This window comes from Aricia agestis, chromosome 22 (genome assembly GCF_905147365.1).
Source record: "Aricia agestis chromosome 22, ilAriAges1.1, whole genome shotgun sequence".
NCBI lineage: Eukaryota > Metazoa > Arthropoda > Insecta > Lepidoptera > Lycaenidae > Aricia > Aricia agestis.
In genome coordinates, this window is record NC_056427.1 from 5,137,366 (window position 1) to 5,161,859 (window position 24,494).

The 24,494-nt window shown below is 40.4% G+C and overlaps 1 long non-coding RNA gene across 1 annotated transcript in view; it reads right to left on the reverse strand.

Moving 5' to 3' along the window:
• The window catches only part of LOC121737965, a 380,295-nt gene extending 356,758 nt beyond the window's left edge, over window positions 1–23,537 (reverse strand). Inside the window, exons 1-2 of the long non-coding RNA XR_006037207.1 lie at window positions 23,527–23,537; window positions 7,015–7,043 (exon numbers count right to left, since the gene is read on the reverse strand). This is a non-coding gene — a long non-coding RNA (uncharacterized LOC121737965). The remainder of the gene's footprint in view (window positions 1–7,014; window positions 7,044–23,526) is intronic.
• Between the last annotated feature and the right edge of the window lie 957 nt (window positions 23,538–24,494).

The window sequence follows — 24,494 nt, forward strand, 5'->3', positions numbered from 1 at the left end:
AAAAACTTTAAGAGAAAAGCAGGAAAACAGTGAAAATCATTGGCAAAACAACGTTTGCCGGGACAGCTAGTTATTATTATCATCTTCCTTTACTCTCATAACCCAGTGGGACGGAAGACCGACACGATTAGCGAGAGATTAGAAGAGAGAGGCGCAGGACTTTTACATGCCTTAACGCATGGATCATCTTATCAGACAATCAGGTGATCAGCCTGCATTCTTTAAACTTGGAGACACCATTTTTTCTACTCGGGAATCAAACAGACGACTCCTGAGTTGAGGCGGAGTGGTAGGTAACCGGACTACGGAGGCTATGACATTTTGTGACTCGCCTTATGACTTAAAACTTTAAATACGGTTGTTGTTCTTGACCTAACATAACCAGGTGTTTAATTTTATCAGTAACCAATACTAGCCCATGTAAGGTAGCCTATGTGCTATAGCCTAACGACATGTCAATTATACTGATTGATAGCTCTTATCTTAGTCTTTAGTTAAAATATATGACTCGCAGAACAGCTGTTAATACAAAAACTAGCTATTTGACTGAGCTTTGCTCGGTATTCGATGAAAATGACATTTTCTAAAATAGATTCCTAGCTAGATCGATTTATCGCCCCCAAAACCCCATATATACTAAATTTCATGAAAATCGTTGGAGCCGATTCCGAGATTCCAATTATAAATATATTATATATTATATACAAGAATTGCTCGTTTAAAGATATAAGATATAGTTCGCGCACCATTCTAAGATCGGTGAAACTAATTAAAGGAGTAATTGGCGCATTTCCGTGATAAGTATCCTATGTCCTTTGTCGGGAGTCGAATTATCTCCATACTTAATTTCAGCAAAATCGGTTCAGTGGTTTGGGCGTTAAGAGGTAACAGACAGACAGACACACTTTGACATATTATTATTGTATAATATCGTCGTCGGCGGGTGTCGTCTTAATATTATGTCGTGTCTAAACACACCATGCCGAATTACCGCGGCAGAAGTTCGGCTTGATTTCGCCTTCTATGTATTTTAAATTACCGATGACACGCCATGCAGAAATTCCGTCGCGTATTGTATGCATTTGACATTGCTGACTTAATCATGCGGAATTTCCGCCGCGGAACTTCGGCATGGTGTGTTTAGACACTTAGTTAATTCTCACGAGTACGGTTACCAAAAAATATATTTTAGTATTTTTTTTCCTCAGAAACAAAATAATAAACGAAGGTAATGGAACAATCTTAGGAGTCATTACTTGGATAGCCCTTGAGCCCATAACAGTCTGTTTTATACCATTACGTTGGTACATATTTATCTACCTTTTTATCCACTTTATTATGTTGGTACGTCGTTGTAAACTCTGTAAGCTTGTCTAGGTCTACCAGGATCTAATGGCGGATGGCAGATTTTAAAAAATATCCATGATCATTGGATAAATTTTTACATTTGCATGTTTCACACAAGACACACGTAATTACCCCGGTATTGCTAGAGTTAATTTATTTTCTCACTTTTTGCCATATCAGTTTTTTTTTAATGAAATAAGGGGGCAAACGAGCAAACGGGTCACCTGATGGAAAGCAACTTCCGTCGCCCATGGACACTCGCAGCATCAGAAGAGCTGCAAGTGCGTTGCCGGCCTTTTAAGAGGGAATAGCGTAATAGGGGAGGGTAGGGAAGGGAAGGGAATAGTTGAGGGTAGGGAAGGGAATAGGGTAGGGGTTAGAGGATTGGGCCTCCGGTAAACTCACTCACTCGGCGAAACACAGCGCAAGCGCTGTTTCACGCCGGTTTTCTGTGAGAACGTGGTATTTATCCGGTCGAGCCGGCCCATTCATGCCGAAGCATGGCTCTCCGATGTATAAAATCCTGGTAGACCTACAATAACTAACAGATGTTGTATTGCCATACTAATATTATAATTTATAAAACTGCAGAGTTTGTTTGAACGCGCTATTCTGACACTTCTGCTTCAAAGTAAAAAAAAAATTTGTGTTGGATAGCCCATTTTTCGATGAAACGTTGCATAATTTCAGGCTACGACCAATAGGAGCGAAGAATCAGTGGAACATGTTGAAAACACAGTGCATTTTTCGCGTAAGTTTCTGCCACGCTCTGTAAAACTCTGGAACGAACTGTCACCAGCAGTATTTCCGGACCTATACGACCTGCAGGCGTAGCATGGTCAACATAGAATCGCTTTCTTTCTACAGAAGAAGAGACAAGGTGACAGTTAGACAAGACAAAGTGACAGTTAGACAATGGAAATCCGCCATTTTGTCGTAAAATCTGTCAGTAAGTCGACTCTTTCCCATGTCTACTGTTGTTATGCTAGCCCTGCTGCAAACCTTCAAGAGAGCATAATATTCCCTCTGCTCTCTGCTCTAATTGTTCATCTGTGGTCACCGCCGTCATATATAATGACTTGTAATGTAAGACTGTTTGGAGACCCGAATAAATGAAAATGAAAATAAAGGCCGGCAACGCACCTGCAACTCTTCTGATGTTGCGAGTATCGACAGTAGTTTACTTTATAACACGTGCTCTATTTGCTCATTTGTCTCCCAACTTTATAAAACTAGTTGCACGCACACAAACACCGAGCCAAAGTCTGCCGAACTGAAACAGCGTTAGACGAGTGTTAGGTTTTTTCGTTACGAAATATCTTGATTTGGTCGCCGCGCTCAAAGCCCGCGATAAAAGCTAAACACTCATCAGCTTGCATTGAAGTTATCAATCTTTAAACAACATAATATTTACAACTCGGAAATTCTCTTAACTCTATCTTATAATATCTTTAAACGAGCAATTCTTGTATATAAGTATATATACTAGCTGTCCCGGCAAACGTTTCTTTGCCATATAAAGTATTTCGCCCGTATTATTTTATTGAAGTGACTAAATAAGTATGTCACCATGGCAACGTCCATCGCTATCCCGTCGCACAAACAATGGTCGCCGTCAGTCTCGAGTTGTAATAATTTTTGTTAATTCAACAAAATATGCACTTATCAATATAAAAAGTACCCAGTAGCCGATTGTCAGACCCACTGAATATGCATATAAAATTTGGTTAAAATCAGTAAAGCCGTTTCGGAGGAGTACGGTGACTAAAATTTTATATATAACATGTAAGTATATAATTAGAATCTCGGAATCGGCTCCAACGATTTTCATGAAATTTAGTATATAGGGGGTTTCGGGGGTGATAAATCGATCTAGCTAGGAATCATTTTTAGAAAATGTCATTTTATTCGTGTTTTATCGAATACCGAGCAAAGCTCGGTCAAATAGCTAGTAATATTAATAGGTAATTCGCTCTGACTGGCCAGTATTCTGAAGGTAAGTAGAACGGGTACATTTATCACCTGATAACAAGGACGCAAACACACCTGGATATCGATCCTGGGCCCTCAGCCAAGATGGCTTCGCGAATCCATTATAATAAATGCGAAAGTGTGTCTGTCTGTTTGTTACCTCTTTACGCCCAAACCGCTGAACCGATTTAACTGAAATTTGGAATAGAGATACTTTGAGTCCCTGGAAAGGACATAGGATACTTTTTATCCCGGAATAATTTACGTTTTCCGCGCGATTTTGGCGCAACAGAGTTGTGCGTGCGTCTTCTAGTTACAAATAATAATGTAAAGGATTGACATAATTATATTGACACAAACATTGATAATATTGGCATGAACAGACACACTTTCACTTTTATCATAATATTAGTGATCTATTAGTATTGGAACGTAGTTGCTTATCGCGCGTTGCGCCTTGTGCTAGCCTGAAAAAGTTGTAACGACACTTTTTTATTAGCACCTGCATGGTAGGGGCAGAGGGCGTTGATAGTAATCCTGTGCGTCAACGTTTTTGAGAATAAATTTCAGCGACGCGTTGTGTCCTGGCAGTCAGTAGATGGCGTTTTTTAATATTTTTTTGAGTGTATATGTATTACAGGTTTTTTGAACATAACAAATAACTTTGTTCCATTCGGGTGTCCCTTGACACCTCTTAAGTTTTTTATGTATGTAAGTTGTAACTGCCGCATATGTTTAATGGTTACTCAACAATAATTTATGAAAGCGACATAAACTTCCTATTATATTTTCTGTTTCATTTTTATCAAATTAAAGATGAATTATAATCAATAAATCTCTTAAAACTCATAATATATTTTAAAGAAAACACAAAACATAGCAATAGAAGATAGGAATAAATAATAATTGTTGTCGCTTCCTTTCACCATTTTGGTGAGTAATTGTTTGCCAAAAACAGCGCAATACAAAACAGTTGAACAACGTTTTTAACTGAATAAGATTCTTGACAGTTGAAAACAAAGTAATTTTGTACCTCAACTTTAGAAACAAAACGGTGTAAAAGTATCACTTGAATTATATCCATACAAATATTTAAAGTGGGAGAGCCATGCTCGACCGGAGAAATACCACGTTCTCACAAAATATCGGCGTGAAGCAGCGCTTGCGCTGTGTTTCGCCGAGTGAGTGAGCTTACCGGAGGCCCAATCCCCTACCCTATTCCCCTCCCTACCGTCCCCTATTCCCTTCCCTTCCCATCCCTACCCTCCCCTATTACCCTATTCCCTCTTAAAAGGCCGGCAACGCACCTGCACCTCTTCTGATGCTGCGAGTGTCCATGGGCGACGGAAGTTGCTTTCCATCAGGTGACCCGTTTGCTCGTTTGCCCCCTTATTTCATTTAAAAAAAACGAAGTTCATCGGGATATCTAGTTACCAATAAAATAAACTACCACATAAACTAATTCGAAAAGGGCTTACGAATAACTCAAACCCTTCGCATATTTGTCGCATTACTTGGCTATAGGGTCACAAGGGTCTACCCTTGCCTTTATAGACGCTTACTAAGGGACACGGGGGTTTAAACACCAATAAGTCTTGTTGCTTATATGATTGGTATCCAAAGACATCTTAGGGTCTATTCAGACCGCAACGCGACGCGTATTAGGGATCATCCCTAAAGTACCTTATTTTTTTTTTTTTTTCCGGAGGGGGAAATGCATTACGCATACCACCCAGGCGCAGGGGGCGACCCGAGCGGTTATGTGGGACTCCCGTAGCTAATGAGACCACGGTATACCCACTAAAACCCCCCCCCCATCTTCCGCCACGCCGCATATTGACGGGGCCACAGGAACGATACACACATCTGCGACCCCGCCAGCGGCCCGAAGACTCCACGATGGGCGCACAACACATGCGCCCTCCTCCTCGGCCCCCACCAAGGCTGTAGCAGACGCCCCCCGAGTCTGCTACTTGGAGGCCATGTGGCAGATCAAGTCTGTGGCTCTGCCACCGACCACACCTCGGCCGCAGAGGATAGGGCAAGCGGCGCACCGTAATACCTACTTGCCTCTTCCTCTGCGGCCCCACCAATGCCGTTCAAGCGGAACGGCCCCGCCAGCTCGCAGGGGGGGGTAGGGAAAGCGGCAACCCACCACAATGCCCCCCCCCCCGCGATCCGTCCTCGGCCGCAGAGGATAGGGCAAGCGGCGCACCGTAATACCTACTTGCCTCTTCCTCTGCGGCCCCACCTCGGTGCGCATCCGCAGCGGACTCCTCCAGTCCGCTGGGAGCGCCCTCCTCGGGCCAGGCGGCGACACCGGCCGGCCCTGGTTGCCTCTTTGCTTTACCGCGGTTGTCCAAGCCGCGGTTACTAGAGCCCCACCGCCACGACAAGGCGTGCAACCATCGGGGGGATCCCTAAAGTACCTACTTCACACAAATTTCATGATTTTCAAAGTCGAAAAGAGCATTTCAATTCGAACAGTAGTTGCCGAAAAAAATATATTTTAGTTTGTTATTATTTTTAGCAATATTCCGCGAAAACATTTTCGCGGAATAAAATTTGTTTTCGCGGAATATTGCTAAAAATAATAACAAACTAAATTTAAACTATGGATTTCCGCAAAGTAACGCCTGATTCCATTAACTAGTAGTTTCCGAGATAAGCGCTTACACAAACAAATTTTTCGGCTTTATAATATTGTAGAATAGGTTTAAACTAGATGTTGTAATTATTTGAAGCTCGATTTAAAATATTATGCGTCTTATTATTGAGCGGTTAGGTATATATCGTATTATTGAGCGGTTTGGCCGCTACACTACAAGCAAGTAGGCGGTTTGCAGACGATGGGGCAGGGCGGGCCGGTCAGTTTCGCCGCGAACGATAGCACAAAGGGAATCCTATATTACCAACGCACACGGTGGGCAAAAAGACCGCGCCGCTGGTGCTCGGCGGGCACTGGCAGCGCATGTCCGCGGCTGCCCGCCGTGGATCACACAAACCAGTTTACATGCAGTAACGCAGACGGCGTGTGCTTTGTGTACGCGGCGCGGGCAGCCGCGGACATCGACGGGCGTACGCGGCGAAGTTGACCGGCCCGCCCCGCCCCGTCGTCTGCACAGCGCCTGAATGGCGTGCACTATTTAAATAAATCGTTGCATACAATTGCTTGTGACATCGCGGTGTAGCGGCTCAAAATATGCTCTTTTGCGCGTATACAATAAGTATATGCGATAGATACAATTTGCTTTTGTAAATAAAGAAAATAATTTCTTAGTAATTTCTTTGCTGTCTGTACTTGTTTGTTTAAAAATGCCATGCATCATACGGCGCTGTAAACAGCCAAGAAATTAAATATACGCGTAACTAGGTGATACACGGTCAGCAAAGTAAACTTTGTTAGCTTTAGATATTTTTAGCGAGTATTTTTAAGCACGCATCTTAAAAACAGGTAAATTGTGCTTCCGTGGCCCACTGGTTTGGAGTGTGGCTCTTTAGTCGGTTGTGGGTTCAATTCCAAGTTGGAAAGTTTCCAAGTTTGCTAAGGACAATGCCTGCTGATCACCTGATTGCTCTGACAAAAAGATCCATGCGTTAAACCATGTTAAAAGTCCTGCGACTGATCTCTCGCCAATCGTGTAGGTCGTCCACTGGGTTACGAGAGAAAAGGGAATAGAGAATGCTTCTGTGTACTGCGCACACACTTGGGCACTATAAAATTACTCCTGCGTAACTGGCCTGGTTTCAATGAAGCCGGCCACCGTCACCGAAACCGGTGTGGCAGTACTATTATAGTGGGTTCAATTCCATAGAAATAAAACGCTGTTTCCAAGTTTGATGATTCCATTGCAAATCTCGATAAGGCTTTAAATGAACGTGGCGAAAAAAGGAACTAACGCTGTCATCATACAAAAACGCCAATTTTGACAGTTCTCCTTTACCAGCAGCGCCCCCGCCCACGTTCATTTAAAGCCTTGTCCGACCATAGGACAATGCAGGCTGATCACCTGATTGTCTGACAAGTAAGATGATCCATGCGTCGGATGGGCATGTAAAAAGTCGGTCCTGCGCCTGATCTCTCGCCAGTCGTGTCATTCCTCCTGGATTATAAAAGCAAACAAAGGAAACAATTGTTCTTATAGGCTGCGTACCAGTCTCATGGCACTTTCTTTACTTGCCAGGTTTTAATGAAACCGGCCACCGTCACCGAAACCGGTGTTGGAGTTGTATTTTTTTTTTATGAATTAAGGGGGCAAACGAGCAAGCAGGTCACCTGATGGAAAGCAACTTCCGTCGCCCATGGACACTCGCAGCATCAGAAGAGCTGCAGGTGCGTTGCCGGCCTTTTAAGAGGGAATAGGGTAATAGGGGAGGGTAGGGAAGGGAATAGGGTAGGGGATTGGGCCTCCGGTAAGCTCACTCACTTGGTGCACACAGCAAGCGCTGTTTCACGCCGGTTTTCTGTGAGAACGTGGTATTTCTCCGGTCGAGCCGGCCCATTCGAGCCGAAGCATGGCTCTCCCACGTGTTGGCAAAAGTGTGTAACTAATTTGTTTTTCTAGACTTAATTTAGGATTCAGCGACTGTTTGCCCTAAAAGCCTAAATCTGTCCAGAAGATAAAGCCTACTTGAGCTGGCAAAATGCCAAATGAACCAGGCCCTGCCACTTGGCACTCGCCAGATAATATTCAGCTGTTACTGCATTAAGAACTTTTAGCTCTTTGCAATTAAACTCCAAAAGACTTGATTTTTTTACCCGAATTCGCAAAGTAAAATAGGGTAACGGTTTTAGCAGTATGTGTGTAACTTTGTACCTTCGTAGAGTCTAAACTACTGGTCCGATTGTAATAGACTAGATAACCGTACTAGGAACCGTACATTTTTCAGGGATGAACATTATCCTATGGTCTTTCCCGTGACTCAAAACATCTCCATACCCAACAAAATTGGCAGAGCGGTTTGGGCGTGAAGAGGTAACGAACAGACAGACATGTCGTATTTATAATAATACTAGCTGTGCCCCGCGGTGTTACCCGCGGTTTATAAGAAAAATAAATTGTGATATTTTTCCGCAGTAAACATTAAAAACTAGGCCTTTACATCCGTAATGGATGATTTATACAGTATTTTTCATAGCGAAGTAACCACTCTTGAAAATATACTGTAGTCCCTGGGACAAGATTTTTAAATGTCCGTATGGTTGCCCAACGGCATTCTCGCATCATAGTCGGCCTAGTCCAGAGGAAAGAACAAGTCAATACGTCTGGGACCAACTATGTGCGGGTTTCCTCACGATGTTTTCCTTCACCGTACGAGTGGTACGAGCGTCCGTATTATGTACTTGGGATCCAAAAATGTTTCATAGGTACACGCCTCCACCCGGGTTCGAACCTGCACCCTCTAAGAGTGCGAACCAAAGGTCTACCCATTAGGTCACGGACGCTCACATTAAAAAACATTATCCTATGACCTATGTGTGCCTATGTTTTATACGTGGGAGAGCCATGCTTCGGCACGAATGGGCCGGCTCGACCGGATAAATACCACGCTCTCACAGAAAACCAGCGTGAAACAGCGCTTGCGTTGTGTTTCGCCGAGTGAGTGAGTTTACCGGAGGCCCAATCCCCTACGCTATTCCCTTGCCTACCCTCCCCTATTCCCTTCCCTTCCCTACCCTCCCCTACCCTACCCTATTCCCTCTTAAAAGGCCGGCAACGCACATGCAGCTCTTCTGATGCTGCGAGTGTCCATGGGCGACGGAAGTTGCTTTCCATCAGGTGACCCGTTTGCTCGTTTGCCCCCTTATTTCATAAAAAAAAAAGTGTTAATCCAGGGTATCATCTAGCTCCGTACCAAATTTTATTAGAATCGCCTTTCCAGGGACTCGAGTCAGTTTAGCGTATTAATGTATACTGTAAAACAATTGTAATAAAATGAATAAAGTATTTGAAAAATTAAAAAAAAAAGTATCTCCATACTACAGCAAAATCGGTTCAGCGGTTTGTACGCGAAGATGTGACAGACAGACACTGTCACATGTACAATATTAGTAGGGATTGGCATAAGAAGACATTTCTCAGACTTTTCCGCCAATTAAAATTTTCCTAAGCCAAGAAAATTGTCGTCATATTTTCTCAACAAAACGAGCAGCATGTAAACTAACAAGAATTTTCTTCGTATTCATATACGTTATACATAGGGTTGCCACCTTTATTTTTTGCAAATAAACTTTAGGTGAGAAAAAACAGTACACAGTATAAAAATAAAGTACAATTTATAAAATTATCTGTAATAAAAATGAATTCTGTACTTTGTTAGTTTCTTTAAAACTCGAGAGATAGGTGATACGAGGTTCATCGGGTCATCTAGTTTGAAATAAAGTATTTTTGCGTACTTTATTATTTTCGCAAAGTACAAAGTACAATTGCCTGAAATAACGTACAATCTATACATATAAAAATGGATTTTCAATTGTGCTAGTAACGCTAGAACTTGGAAACGGCTGAACAGATTGGGCTAATTTTAGTCTTAAAATAAAATAAAATATTCGCTTAAGTCCAGGGAAGGTTTTAAAGTGGCACGAAGTTCACCGGGACAGCTATAGACCGTGCAATCCACGAAGACGCGCCCCACCACTTTTTGGGTGAGCATGTTTCCCTTTGACCGTGACGCTTTTTCCTATTTGGTCTATTTATTGTAGTGTGCGCGTGCACTCATAGGTAATTAGTGTGTACCGATAACACTCAAACATTGGCGAAAGCTTGCACACATATACTATAAACGATTAGGAGGAGTAGTGGAGCGCGTCTTCGTGGATTGCATGGACTATAGTACTTTATATAATAAAATACGGGTGGCAACCCTAGTTACACACGTGACACGACATCGTTAAAACTTATATTGAAGTATTTACAGTAAATAAAAGAAAAAAATCTTCACTTTGTCCTTTACTTATGTTGTGTAACAGTATAAAGTTTTAATAATATTCTCTGACTAGTCGATGCCCGCAACTCCGTTTAGCTAAAATAAGTTACCTACCCTTTTCGGGGATAAAAAGTATCCTATGTCCTTTTCCGGGACTCTAATGTATCTACATACTTACCAAATTTTAGCTAAATCAGTTCAGCGGTTTAGGCTTGAAGACTTCGTGGTTTAGAGCGTGGTTCTTGACTCGGGATTCGTGGGTCCGATTCCCGCGTTGGAAACATGTTATTTCCAAGTTTGGTTAGGACAGTTCAGGCTGATCACCTGATTTTCAGACAAGTAAGATGATCCATGTGTCCAAGTGCGTCCTGCGCCTGATCTCTCGCCGGTCGTGTCGGTCGACCGTCCCACTGGGTTACAAGAGTATAGGAACAGAGAGTGTTCTTGTGTACTGCGCACACACTTGGGCACTATAAAAATTACTCCAGCGTGACTGGGCTAGTTTCAATGAAACCGGCCACCGTCACCGAAACCGATGTGGGAGTTATTATTATAGTTATCTTGTTTACTGTAAAATTGTTACATCTAATTCAACGTAATAAACAGCTCAAATTAATTAAAAGTTTACGCCAACACTTCCTATTCCCGGTGCCCCATCGATCACAGCCTCAAGGGATAGAGTGGTCATGTGACAGAAGAAACAAAATGGCCGCCTTTGTTATGTGTTACATATGGCGAGTAGATGGAGAAGAACTATCTTATATGGGGGATATTTAAAAAAGTGTCCAGCTGTACGCAGTAAATAACAGTTGAAAAATCCTCCAAGAGTGGCGCTAGCTGCAGCAAAGGGTATGGAATGAATGTAGCCTTTGGTGACAAAATATGAATTGAAGTATATTAAAATATAACCTAAAATCGCTGAAATAAAAGCTGCTAAATGATTTAAAATTTACCCTGTTGCTACTGTAGCGCCACCCTAATTTAATGCATTTCAGCGCCACTTTTTACATACAGAGATTGTTCTCCTCCATCTACACTCCATAGTGTTACATTTTGGATTTAGATCGCGCGGAATCCACTATCCAGGTTGGCGGAAATTTTCACGCAACGGAAAATCCGTTTATCGCGCGGGAACCGTACATTTTCCGGGATAAAAAGTACTCGTTGATGTCCTTTTCTGGGACTCGAAGCAGCTCCCTATAAATTCAGCAAAATCGAATTAGCGGTTTAGGTGTAAAGAGGCAACAGACAGACATTTATTAACCGACTTCAAAAAAAGGTGGTCATCAATTCGATGCGTATGTATGTAATGTTTCCAGAACTGCCCAGTTTTTGCATAATATGTTAGTCTATTTCAGTGTCTGAACAAGTGTGCCAAATTTCAAAAGTATATGTGTATGTATGTATCATGTATAATAATAATAATATAATAATATCTATGGACGCTTCACACCACGTCAGTCTGGCCCTGTGGTAAGTACCTGAAGGACTTGTGTTACAGGTACCAGACAACGGAAATATATTTAATACTTTTTATACTAGACATATATTTAAGATTTTTATTATATGATACACATATTTAATAATCATCCATGACCCACGAACTTTGAAAACTTTTTGTTCCGTCGGCGGGATTCGAACCCGCGACCCCCGGCTTGAGTTACCAACGCGCTCACCACTGAGCCACAGAGGTCGTCAAATGTGTGTATATATGTGTGTATGTATGTAGGTTTTTATGTTTGTGTTCTCATATTTGCGGAACTACAAGTCCGATTTAAGTAATTCTTTTTTGTTGTACTTGGTATTGTTCAACTTAGGGAGCACTACAAGTTTCATGAAAATCGGTTCTGCAGTTTTTGAGATAAGGCAATTTTGATTCTCAATTACGTACAATTTTGAAGTCGGGTTTATCTTTTTAAAATACATTATTTATGATTATTATCTTATATCTTTAAACGAGCAATTCTTGTTTGAATCGGCTCCAACGATTTTCATGAAAATTAGTATATAGGGGGTTTTGGGGGCGATAAATCGATCTAGCTAGGAATCATTTTTAGAAAATGTCATTTTATTCGTGTTTTATCGAATACTGAGTGAAGCTCGGTCAATATATTCGCTCGGTAACCGTACCTTTTTTCGAGATGTATTTAGATCTTAAGTCCTCTCCCGGGAATTAAAGTACATAGAGCATTAAACCAGCTGGTTTAATGCTCTATGTCAAAGTATCTCAACACCAAATATCAACGCAATTGGCGGTTTGGGCATGAAAATATTAAACTTAATATTAGTAATTATGGATTTTTTTATTAAATTATTACATTTAAAAGTACTTGTCTGCTATGGTCCGTCGTGAGTCGTGACCGCTAGATACAAATAAGTGTTCAATAATAATTTCTTTGGCAATATGTATGTTCTTTTGAACTTGCCAGCCCCAAAATTTGCGGTTCAAACGATTAACAAACATTTAACGCTTTTAAAAGTGATTCCAATAAAAAAACCGTTAAAAAATCAAAGGATTTAAATTTAGAACGTCCGTTAGAGATCACAGAATTTAAATTTAGAACGTCCGCCATATTGCCAATACGTATCGTTTGCGGCCATAAACTTTTCTACGTGATCTTTTACTATTTGCGTATATATTAAGTTACTATGTAAAGCGATTACGACTTTATGCCGTTTGATTAGGATCCAATTTCGTTTATCAGATTTCATTTCGAGTTTATCGCTCCATCGTTACTGAAATAACAACTCTGTTCCGTGGAATTACGGTTTAATTTGCATCGAGCTAGGGCTGTCGATATTTGAAAATAGATAATCTTTCTTTAGCTTTTTAATCATGTTGCCAGCAATAAAAGGAAGGATTTTATTGGTCTCTGTAATTTGATTTAATCCACATAAATAGGGCCTAATTCTGATGATTCGAAAGTAGCTTCTACCACAATTAGTGATCATCATACTGCGCTCAAGTAACAAAAGTTTACTTAGCGTATGTCGTTTTGCAAATTTATTTGGTACTAGAATATGTTTCGTGCGGATCCGCAAACGTTAATAAGGTAGGTACTTTCGGGAACCGTACATTTTCCCGCAAAAAAGGAGCCTATGTCCTTCCTTGTATTCCACTCTATATCTGTGCCAAATAACATAAAAATCGGTTCGATAGTTCATGAAATAAGCGCGTTCAAATAATATTTTTTGCCGTTCTTTTCACATTTTGCTATGATTCTTCGTTACTATTGGTCGTTCTGTGATGTTATATAGCCTAAAACCTTCGTCGATAAATGGACTATCCAACATCAAAATATTTTTTCAATTTTGAAAGTTCCTGAGATCAGCGCTTTCAAACAAACAAACTCTTCAGCTATAATATAAGTATATAGATTAGTAACAAAAACTTTCCTAAATCTGCGTCTACTATTTAGTTCTCACTCGTGCCGGCAAAGTGAATCATGTTTTTTCCATGGGTTATGTTTTAACTCTCCGGAGTTCTGTTTAACCGTGTGGTTTAAAGATAAGATAATCTTTTGAGTCATCACTCATGTCATGTCAATGTCCTGTAAAATAGAGGTGAGTGAGGTGATATGTCCATACTAATATTATAAATGCGAAAGTGTGTCTGTTTGTGACCTCTTCAAGCTAAAACCGCTGAACCGATTTTAATGAAATTTGGTATGGAGATACTTTGAGTCCCGGGAAAGGACATACTATGATACTTTTTGCGGGCATCAACTATAGTAGTTTAACGTTGTTCTTGGCGGCCGAAAAGGAAGATCTTCCGACCGAGCGAGATAGCATGCTCGGTCACTGACGTCATTTCAGACGTTGTATATATCTTGCCGTTCTACGAAACTTCGATAGCGCGATGCAGGAATGTTAGGCGAATTGTGGGTACCGCCACAGTAGTTTACAGGGTGTAACAAAATTAAATGATAATACTTTAGGGTGTGTATGTGTTCCTTGTAGAAAGTTCACTGTGAAAGTAGCAGCGCTGAAAGACCAAATTGTTTTTTGTGATTTGTATGGACAAGTGCCCCAGCGTCACAAGTTTCCCCAAAAATTTTCAGGGATAAGAAATATTCTATGTCTTTTCTCGGCATTCAAAGTAAAAGGTGGCCCCGTGCGAGTTTGTTACGTCGGTTCTTCTCGCCGGGTTAGTTCTCGAACCGGTGGTAGGCCTCATGTAGACGTCTATTCTTCATGTGTGCAATAACATAAAACTGCTTTAGTAGTTTCTTTAGATAATAAGTAATTTTAAATGATTTCCTCCGTTTTTTTCACATTTTCCTCTATTTCTTCGCCCCTATTAGCTTTAGCGTGATAAAATATAGCCTATAGCCTTCCTCAATAAATGGGCTATCTAACACTGAAAGAATTTTTCAAATTAGAGCAGTAGTTCCTGAGATAAGCGTGTTCAAACAATCTAACGAAATCTTCCGCTTTATAATATTAGTATGGATAAATATTTTCATTTTATTTCAATAAAGACTGTGCTATTGATACCAAACCATTGATTTTTCGTCAGAATTTATCAATAATTAATTAAACAGGAGCGAAATTTTATCTCTACCTGATAACACTTAAAACGCTGATAATGGGTACAGTCACAAGAAAAAATCTATTTAATATACGTTTATACGTGGGAGAGCCATGCTTCGGCACGAATGGGCCGGCTCGACCGGAGAAATACATAATAAAAAAAAATATAATAATAAAAAATCGGCCTGAAACAGCGCTTGCGCTGTGTTTCGCCGAGTGAGTGAGTTTACCGGAGGCCCAATCCCCTACCCTATTCCCTTCCCTACCCTCCCCTATTCCCTTCCCTAACCTCCCCTATTACCCTATTCCCTCTTAAAAGGCCGGCAACGCACCTGCAGCTGATGCTGCGAGTGTCCATGGGCGACGGATGTTGCTTTCCATCAGGTGACCCGTTTGCTCGTTTGCCCCCTTTTTTCATAAAAAAAAAAAATCAATGAATTTTATTTACAAAACATAGTTAAGTACCTTACAAAAATACATAATATAAGTACTACAAATCACATTACTACTTAATTAGTGAGTTACCGGTGGCTACAAAATACGAAATCCATACTAATAATATAAATACGAAAGTGTGTCTGTCTGTCTACTATTTACGCTCAAACCGCTGCATCGATTTTGCTGAAATTTGTTCTGGAGATACATTGAGTCCCGGGAAAAGACAAACACTTTTTATCCCTGAAAAATGTACGGTTCTCACACGAAAAACCTGCACAACGGAGTTGCGTTCGTCATCTTGTGATATATTATGATTACTAGCTGACCCGGCAAATGTTGTTTTGCCATATTAATAATTTGTAGTTGTAATGTATTTCTTTATTATTTTATTGGAGTGACTAAATAAGTATGTCACCATGGCAACGTCCATCGCTATCCCGTCGCACAAACAATGGTCGCCGTCAGTCTCGAGTTGTAATAATTTACTATTATTTATTCAACAAATGCACTTATCAATATAAAAAGTACCCAGTAGCCGATTCTCAGACCCACTGAATATGCATATAAAATTTGATAAAAATCAGTAAAGCCGTTTCGGAGGAGTGCGGTGACTAACATTGTGACACGAGAATTTTATATATAAGATAATATTATTATATCATCACAGTAGGAGCCTGCCTCTTTATTATAAAGTAGAATGAAGATGATGATGATGAAAATACTAATTATAAAGTCTCTACACAGCGAGACTAATATGAAATGCATAGATCTCACTCAGACATTTTATTTTTTAATGAATTTACACGCGACTGTCCGCTCTGATTGTGATATATGCTCATTACATTAATTGGAACTTTTAATAAGTATATCCTTAAAGGTCGATATAATTTTTTACTCGTCCGTACTTTTAAGTAAAGTTCGATAGAATTTTTTGTATCCGATTATACACTCTAAGCCCGCGACGAAAAAAAAGGTTATAAGTTTCAAATCGAATCAAATCAAAATAGTTTATATTCAGGGTAATTTTTTTACCAAAAATTTCCGAACGTCGTTACTAAGGTGCCTACCACCGGTTCGGGAACTACCCCGGCGAGAAGAACCGGCGTAAGAAACTCGCACGGGGCCATCTTTTACTAAAAAGATGGAAATTAAAAAAAATCAAATAATTTTCCGAGTTTTTCCTGAACGAATTCGGCATTTTCTTGGAAAATTTACGAAAAACGTAATGTGCCTTTAGCGGAAAATTCAATTTTCACGGTAAACGTTGTACAAAAACTGTACCCTCAAATAATCTGGAAAAACGAAATGAAATAGAAATTCCATGTGTCTGACTATGTAGTTCGGAATTTGGACAGCCGGGAGCGCAAAAAATATAGTCAAAATGGAGAAATGAGACACAAATAGTCATTGACCTCACTTTTTTATTATTATGATGTTGGAGGTGATTAAAATAAAAAACGTTTTAAAATAAATAATTTTGTTGCCTATATAAGCTTAATCCATTTAAATTTATGTACTATTATTTCAAATTTCTAACAGTTATGACATTTCAGTGCATTTGATTTCGTTTTATATTTCATTTAGGTCAAAATTGAGGCGATTTCTATACAGGGTGTAACAAAAACAAGTGATAATAATTTAGGGTGTGTACGTGTTCCCTGTAGAGAGTTCACTGTGAAAGTAGCAGCGCTGAAAGACCAAAAATTTTTTTCACTTTTGTATGGGGAAACTCGTGACGCTCGGGCCCTTGCCCATACAAAAGTAAAAAAATATTTTGGACTTTCAGCGCTGCTACTTTCACAGTGAAATCTCTACAGGGAACACGTACACACCTTAAAGTATTATCACTTGTTATTGTTACACCCTGTATATTCCCTTTCCATCCCTACCTTCTCCTATTACCCTATTCCCTCTTAATTGGCCGGCAACGCACCTGCAGCTATTCTGATGCTGCGAGTGTCCATGGGCGACGGAAGTTGCTTTCCATCAGGTGACCCGTTTGCTCGTTTGCCCCCTTATTGCATAAAAAAAAAATACTCTAGTATGTAGTTACAACAATTTTGCTTTATAGTAAACACTTGATTTGAAGTTGCCAATACATTTCTTTGATTGATTTACAGCGTTTTATCATATAAAAATAATAATATTTTATGTTATTTACAGCAAATGTTAATAGTCCCTCAAAAAAATAGAGTAAATTCCAACGCTGTACAAAATTTTCTATTGGTCATAGAGCCACGGGAGTCAGCTCATTCGACGCAGATTGTAGCCATACAATCATACGTGGGAGAGCCATGCTCCGGCACGAATGGGCCGTTCTCACAGAAAACCGGCGTGAAATAGTGCTTGCGCTGTGTTTCGCCGAGTGAGTGAGTTTACCGGAGGCCCAATTCCCTTCCCTATCCTCCCCTTTTCCCTTTCCTTCTTATCCCTACCCTCCCCTATTATCCTATTCCCTCTTAAAAGGCCGGCAACGCACCTGCAGCTCCTCTGATGCTGCGACTGTCCATGGGCGACGGAAGTTGCTTTCCATCAGGTGACCCGTTTGCTCGTTTGCCCCCATAATTCATTAAAAAAAATTGATTTTTTGACTCCAGATCTGTAATAATAAAAAACCGGGCAAGTGCGAGTTGGACTCGCCCATGACGGGTTCCGCAGCAGCAATAAGGTTTATTTTTATGAAATTTAAAGGTTTTTGATTTATTTTTATATTTCAGTTGATTTAATGGAAGTTAATTTAAGGTTTACCATTTATGGTGTATAAAAAAACTACTAGCTAGATCTCGTTCAAACCAATTTTCGTTGGTAGTTTTTATAGTAATGTATATCATATATTTTTTTTAGACTTATCATGCCCCTACTTTAGAAATTAGAGGGGGGGCGACACACATTTTACCACTTTGGAAGAGTCTCTCTCGCAAACTATTCAGGTTAGAAAAAAATGATATTACAAACCTTAATATGATTTTTCAAGACCTATTCATAGATACCCCACACGCATAGCTTAAATGAAAAAAAAATTTTTTGTTTCAGTTGTACCTATGGGGACCCTAAAAATTTTTGATAATTTTTCCATTTTTGTATAAAAATCTTAATGCGGTTCACAGACTACATCTACTTACCAAGTTTCAATAGTGTAGCTCTTATAGTTTCCGAGAAAAGTGGCTATGACATACGGACGGACAGGCAGACAGACAGACAGACAGACAGACAGACATGACAGACATGACGAATCTATAAGGGTTCCGTTTTTTGCCATTTGGCTATGGAACCCTAAAAATGACGTGGGTGTGGGTTACTACGTTTTCGTTTTTTGCCGTCGATATACACAATAATCAAAAATATAATATATAAATACGTCAAGTTTTTTTAAGGTCAATCAATGGCCTCTATCGCCTTGAATCTCCTCGTAAACTTAAATGGTCTTTTTTTTTTTATGAAATAAGGGGGCAAACGAGCAAACGGGTCACCTGATGGAAAGCAACTTCCGTCGCCCATGGACACTCGCAGCATCAGAAGAGCTGCATGTGCGTTGCCGGCCTTTTAAGAGGGAATAGGGTAATAGGGGAGGGCACGGAAGGGAAGGGAATAGGGGAGGGTAGGAAAGGGAATAGGGTAGGGGATTGGGCCTCCGGTAAACTCATTCACTCGGCGAAACACAGCGCAAGCGCTGTTTCACGCCGATTTTCTGTGAGAACGTGGTATTTATCCGGTCGAGTCGGCCCATTCGTGCCGTAGCATGGCTCTCCCACGTATAAGCCACAAAATATTAAACATATTCTATTGAACAGTTGTTTTGAGGCCATTTTGTACTGAATTTTTCTCTAATCAACTGTTCAAATGTGTTTAAATCTTTTGCAGTAAGACCGTAAAATGTCTAAGAACTCATACAAACAGAAATATTCTGAATGTATAATTCTTAGTATGTATGTATAATAATTATAATATGTATTTGTGTGTGTGCCGTCTGTTCACGGGTTGTGAACTAAATTAATGGCTTGTATACGTTTTGTTCGCACAAAGAGACTTTATAGTCCAGGCGGTGGGTCGTTTGTTGTGTGATGACGTGTGTAAACTTTTTGGTAAATACGTTGTTAAATAAAACTCTGACTGCAGAAGAAGGGGTTATGTTTCTTGTTTTCATATATGTTTATTTGCATATTGTAGAACTAAAACTGAACATTATGATTTACGAGCTCGAGGTTGGGTTTAGGAATTCCAGATACTTTCAAAGTCCCGATGCTTTCAGACTTAAGAGAGGCATCTCACAGCCAAAGTCCCAGCAATTCTCTGGACTTAGAGACAGCTTACTTTTTATCCCGGAAAAATGTACGGTTTCCGAGAGATAAACGAATTTGGACACAACGGAATTGCAAGCATCATGTAGCTTTTAATAATACACTAGCTGTTTGACCGAGCTTTGCTCGGTATCCGATGAAAATGACATTTTCTTGAAATGATTTCGAGCTAGATCGATTTATCGCCCCCGAAACCCCCTATATACTAAATTTCATGAAAATCGTTGGAGCCGATTCCGAGATTCCAATTATATATATATATATATATATATATATATATATATATATATATATATATATATATATATATATATATATATATATATATATATACAAGAATTGCTCGTTTAAAGATATAAGACTAATTTGACTTAAGACGCTCCTCCTACGGAGATGCCGTAATTTACCGTTTTGAGAGCCATATTAATACTCATAATTTGAAAGCTACAAAATTATAATAAAAATACAGCAATAATCTTCAGTATATCAACATTCCTTTCATAGTTATTAATTTCCTATTTTTGTTTATTATACTCATGATATCAGCTTCCAAACTAATACCAATTTATTAAAATTGAAGCATACATTCAGCATCTCCCTAGTATTTACAAATTACGTTTATTTGAAACACACGACAATAAATAGACAATTTTATTAAGTACATATTCCCATTTAAATTTTTTAGATAAATTTGGAACATAGGTAAAAAAAATATGATTTTGGCGCGATCTCGGCAACGCGCCAAATGTATGGTCAAGGTTTGCTCAGGGGATGGCCTTAATACAAACATAATTACGCTATTTTGACATAATACGCGTGATTTATTGCATTACCAACGCGAACATAGACTATAGATATAGTCTACATCGGTTAATATCAATAAATCAACCCCCAGGCACACACCTGTGGTCCGACAGGAGTTATAAACATGACACTGATACAATGTAGCTGTGGAGGCTCGATTATCCGGACGAATATTGTTTTTTTTTTTAATTTCAAAAAATGATTTTTGCAAATAATGCATTAGTCATTTTAAAAAATAACAAAAACAAAGTTAATGTTAGATTAGGAGATATTTTTTTTTTTTAATGAAATAAGGGGGCAAACGAGCAAACGGGTCACCTGATGGTAAGCAACTTCCGTCGCCCATGGACACTCGCAGCATCAGAAGAGCTGCAGGTGCGTTGCCGGCCTTTTAAGAGGAATAGGGTTATAGGGGAGGGGATGGGAAGGGAAGGAAATAGGGTAGGGGATTGGGCCTCCGGTAAACTCACTCACTCGGCGAAACACAGCGCTAGCGCTGTTTCACGCCGGTTTTCTGTGAGAACGTGGTATTTCTCCGGTCGAGCCGGCCCATTCGTGCCGAAGCATGGCTCTCCCACGTTTAATGTTAGATTAGGAATTTTAAAAATAGGCTGTTTTATTCAAAAAGTGTTTTAAGTGTTAGGATTGAGAATTTTAACCGAGAAAATCACTGGAAGTCATACTCATTTCATGAAATAGATAAGTACCCAAATTTTTCAGCACTGATGATGATGAAAAAGTTAAGAATACTCTCGATTACATCAAACAAAAGAAAAAAAACTGAATTAAAATCAGCCCACCCGGTTGGATGTTACGATACTAGTTACTACGGAGTACGGATGCACACACACATACAGATAAACATACACGTTCAAGTCATAACACCACTCTTTTATCGTCGCGTCGGCGGTAAAATTATAATACAAGAAAGGTGTATTCAGAAACCACAATAATATAATATAAGGTACTACTCATACACACCGACCCTGTTATGACAAAACCGCAACTTGACAAAAATGCAACCCGGGTTACATCGTTTTGTAACAATAATATAGTCTAAATTAATCTACTTAATGTAAGCTTTGTATTGATTGAACCCACAAAATTCAGGACAAGTTTTCGACCAAAATATTCCATTACATTTCGTTGTCCCCTAAGACGTGCTTTGAGCTAAAAAGTTTTAAACTCATTTTTTTGCAAGTTGACGTGTTACAGCGTTTTGTCCTAACAGGGCCGACACCTTGAAATATTATCACTGTATGCTGCACACTATATTATATAAAATACTCATGTCCGGATAATCGAGAGTGTATATATAGGTATATGTAGGCTCAGGTAGTGCAACACCGGAACATATCAATCATGTCGAAGGGCGATCGATCGTGATTCACTCACCCAAACAAATAATTGAAGGTATCTTCATATACCGTAACTCGTAAGGTGTCCGTCTGTCTGGAATGTAGATTGAAAACTCTCCTAAACAAATAATTGAAGGTGCTTTAATGTATAAAGTGTATGAAACAATAATATGTCTGACCGTCTGTAGTACTTAAACCACTAAAACGACTGAACTGATTTAAATGATTCGCGTAGACGTAACAGACAGATAAACACGCTTTTAAATTATAATATTAGTAAGAATTTCGATCGCGATAAATAGAAAATGTTATTCAGCGTTTTTTGTCACACCATAATAAAGGTGATCTTTTTTTTTTTTTGTTTTTTTTTTTTTGCGTAGGGGAAACCCATCATGGGTGCCCCGGGTTGGGGATGTGCCTCAGTTAGCTGAAGCACCCCGGGGGTATGTGGGACTCTTACTCACTAAAACCACCATGCGGTTCGCCTTTAGCCGCAAAAGGGAGGGATGTCCCGGATCTAACAAACACAGGACTCCCTCCACGACCGGCCGGTCTACCTCAGAAGGGACCGGACTTCCACCAAAGTCAGGGAACACTTCGGCAAACTGAAGCGTTCCCCTCGGCGCCGGGACTGACTAAGCCGGGGAGGTTTCCATCCTCTCCCGGAGCCCCGTTAGACGAGACTTAGGAGGTTCGCATAGCGTCGCCTCCGCACTCCCGTCCTACGCCGGCGGAGCGGCAGAGAGGTGGGATCGTCCTCTCTGTCCCGCTCCACGGCCTCTTTCTGCGACATAACAATTTTGCAGAAAGAGACCGCCGCCTGCCAGGCCTCATCGCTCTCGAGCTTGCAGCGCACCATGCTTGGGAGTGAGAGGTCCCCTCCTAGCACTGCCACGAGGTCGTGGCGCTGCACGGCCCAACGATCGCACACCTCAAGGGTATGCTGGGCCGTGTCCTCCACAGCGCCGCACTCATGACAGGCTGGCGTTGGGTCTCTCCTGGCGACCTTACATAGGTACTCACCGAAGCATCCGTGCCCGGTGAGTACCTGCGTAAGGCGGAAGGTGAGGGGTTTCTTCTTGCGGCGCATCCACGCCGCAAGAACTGGACGCAGTGCCTCAGCGGTACGTTTACCGTACCGGGTCTGCGCCAGATCCTCAGCCCACCTCCTCAGCAGCCACTGCTCTCCGAGTCTCCGGAACCGCCTGAGCTCTTCCCACGAAGGGGCTTCGCCATTCGACCTCCCCTGAGTGATGAGGAGGTTCAACTCGGCGAGCACCCTCGCCGTGAGCTCCCATGGCGGTTCCGCCGCCAGAGCAGCTGCTGCTGCCCAAGAGACTGTACGATAAATATAAAGGTGATCTACACCAATGTTTCCGAACCTTTTTCTGCCACGGACCGCTAGGAAATCTATCTTCTATCTTCTGTATATATAAAACTCAAAGGTGACTGACTGATTGACATAGTGATCTATCAAAGCACAGCCCAAACCACTGGACGGATCGGGCTGAAATTTGGCATGCAGGTAGATGTTTTAACGTAGGCATCCGCTAAGAAAGGATTTTGATAAATTCCAACCCCAAGGGGTTCAAATAGGGGATGAAAGTTTGTATATAATAATACTTCTTAACGCGAGCGAAGCCGCGGGCAAAAGCTTGTCATTTATAGTCTTTAGGGACCCCCTTAACAGCAAAAAAATCTGATAATGTATGGTCCAGAGACGACACCGCGGACCACCAGGGGACCGTGGACCACAGGTTGGGAAACACTGATCTACACTATACGATAACCTACGAATAATAAAACTAAGATAAACGATAACTAACTAAAATAATTTTGATTACAGGTACAAAAATTTTGCTGTTTCGTCTGAAGATTTCAAGGTAACACAAAAAATTTTTCTTACTCTGACTCATCTAATGCTAAGAAATTTTTTTTTCACTTTTGTATGGGCAAGGGCCCGAGCGTCACGAGTTTCCCCATACAAAAGTGAAAAAAAAATTTGGTCTTTCAGCGCTGCTACTTTCACAGTGAACTCTCTACAAGGAACACGTACACACCCTAAAGTATTATCACTTGTTTTTGTTACACCTTGTATAAAATTCTCGTGTCACAATGTTAGGCCGCGTACTCTTCCGAAACGGCTTTGAGATTCAGTGGGTCTGAGAATCGGCTACTGGGTACTTTTTATATTGATGAAGTGCATTTGTTGAATAAAATATAATAGTAAATTATTACAACTCGAGACTGACCGCGACCATTGTTTGTGCGACGGGATAGCGATGGACGTTGCCATGGTGACATACTTATTTAGTCACTTCAGTAAAATAATACGGGCGGAATAATTTATATGGCAAAGAAACGTTTGCCAGGACAGCTAGTATACAGGGTGTAACAAAAATAAGTGATAATACTTTAGGGTGTGTACGTGTTCCTTGTAGAGAGTTCACTGTGAAAGTAGCAGTGCTGAAAGACGAAAAAAAATTTTCACTTTTGTATGGGCAACGGCCCGAGCGTCACGAGTTTCCCCATACAAAAGTGAAAAAAATTTTTGGTCTTTCAGCGCTGCTACTTTCACAGTGAACTCTCTACAAGGAACACGTACACACCCTAAAGTATTATCACTTATTTTTGTTACACCCTGTATATAATAAATAAAAGTATTCGTCACAAAGTAATATATAAAATGTTAGCATTATATGGTCGCGTAAATGTGACCCCTAACTTGAGCTAAAATTATTGCGCGGTAACCGTAAAATTTACCGCAATAAAATCTTATATTCTTACCTGTATCTTTTTGTAAGATTTTTTTTTTATG